The sequence below is a fragment of the Arachis ipaensis genome, chromosome B07 (genome assembly GCF_000816755.2).
Source record: "Arachis ipaensis cultivar K30076 chromosome B07, Araip1.1, whole genome shotgun sequence".
Classification (NCBI taxonomy): Eukaryota; Viridiplantae; Streptophyta; class Magnoliopsida; order Fabales; family Fabaceae; genus Arachis; species Arachis ipaensis.
In genome coordinates, this window is record NC_029791.2 from 60,550,043 (window position 1) to 60,552,208 (window position 2,166).

The following is a 2,166-nucleotide window of genomic DNA, read 5'->3' on the forward strand; positions in this document are numbered from 1 at the left end:
TTTAGTGTCTTAGTTTTTTTTTCTTTTATATTTAATTATTGTTCTTTATAAATATAATTTTAAATTTTTAGTTAACATTAAAAATTTGATTATGAATAAAAATTATATATTAATTTTTAAAAAAATATAAAATAATATTTATAATTTTTAAAAATTAATGAATATAAACAATATGTAAAAAAATTTAATTTTTGAAACAAAATAAAATTATTTTGAAAAAAATATATATACAAGTTTTTTTATTCCTAAAGTGTTTAACATTTTGAAAAAAAAAAGTTATAAAATATACTTATATTTTGTGAAAAATAATTAACTTGTTACAAACAATATTGAATTTTGTGACAAATTAATTTTTTGTTACAAAATAATTGGAATTTTGAAACAAAAAGTTATTTTGTTACAAAACAATTGGAGTTTTTGAAACAAAAAAAAAGTTTGTTACAAAATATTTTGAATTTTTGCAACTTGTTTTTTTTTTGTTACAAAATATTACCAAAACACCATCTCGTTACAAAAACTAACATAATTTGTAACAAAATAAAACAGGTTGTTACAAAATATTATCATGTTTTGTAACAACTTATTTCCTTTGTTACAAAATATTATTATTTTGTAACAATCACTAATTATTATTACAAAATATTATTTTTTTGTGACAATTTTAAATTTAATACAAATTTTTTGTTACAAATATTCCATTTTTTGTAGTAAGTGGAGTAACTGAAGGACAAATATTATTATTTAGTAATATTTGAAGGACCAATTTAATTAAAAAAATCTTTCAGTAACAAATTTAAAAAATATCTTAATTTTTAGAAATTAATTTGAGTATTAACCGAATATATATAACTTCTATTAATTTATATTCCACATATATGACTTCTATTAGTTAATATTCCATTATATTGGTCAAGCCGTGCTACTTGGAATTTGGGAGTAAATCAAATTAAACTCTCATAGTAACATTTATGGTTCATGTACGATTAATCTATTTTATTTAGAGTAGTTACTTAAATTAGTCTCTAAAAATTTTTAAAACAAACATTTTTAATCTCAAAAAAATTAATATATAGATCAATCTCCAATATTTTTTCTATTAGACATAACAATCTTCTTTCAAAAAAATAAAATAAAATTATTAGAGATTATTCTATAAGAAATTCAAGGTTAAAATTATTTAATATTTTTGTATTTAATATAATAAAAAATATCATGTTTTAAAAAAATATGTTTGATTAAAAAAAATATTTTAATTTAGATTTCAAAGCATCATTATTCATTTTACTTATTTCTAGCGAAAAGAGTGTATTAATATGCTAATGTCATCATTTACATGCACAAAACTAAGTTAATAATAATAAAAAATAATATATAGTAAAAGTAAAATAGATGAAAGACTATTACGTCTGATAGAGAAAAATATTAGAAATTAATTTGTGTATTAATTTTTATTGATGACTAAAATGTCTACTTTTAAAATTTTTGAGGATTAATTTTGATAATTATTCTATAAAAAATAAATTAAGAACTAATTTATCTGTCGGAATAAAATTTCAAAAATTAATCTGTATATTAATTTTTTTAAAAGCTAAAATGTTTGTTTTTAAAATGATTTGAATAGTCGCTCTTCTTCTTATTTCAAAACGAATTATTGTATTGAGTCAAGTGTATTGGTCTTTTTTGTTTTATTCATATGGGTCTAGTTTTTGTAACCATCTTAAATGTATATCAAAATTAATTCATATATAAATATAAAATTTTAAAAATTAAAAAGCAATTTTACTCTCACTCATACGCGGGCATTTTTATTCTCTCATATTTCTGAATTATATAGGTTAAAATTGTTATATAATAACTAAATAAATAAATAAGAAAGAAGTAACAAATAAAATAAAGAAATATAATGAGAGAGAGAAAATTGTTATTGATGTTGTTGTGTATATTGCTTCAGAACAAACTCCTATTTATATACATATAAGGGGTTACATTTTTCAAACTTTATTAATGATAATCTCTTTTGGTATCCTAAGCAACATTAAGAAATGGGCATCAATCTCTCTTGATATCCTAAGTAACATTGAAAAATGGGCATCCACCTCATATCTTACTCACACTTATCACAACACTCCCCCTTGGATGACCATTTAGGATAATGCCTCGTTAAAA

At 19.4% G+C, this 2,166-nt stretch overlaps 1 long non-coding RNA gene across 1 annotated transcript in view; it reads left to right on the plus strand.

The window, feature by feature from the left end:
• The window catches only part of LOC107608369, an 8,133-nt gene extending 6,211 nt beyond the window's left edge, over nt 1-1,922 (plus strand). The window contains exons 3-4 of the long non-coding RNA XR_002349970.1: nt 1,835-1,843; nt 1,911-1,922. This is a non-coding gene — a long non-coding RNA (uncharacterized LOC107608369). The remainder of the gene's footprint in view (nt 1-1,834; nt 1,844-1,910) is intronic.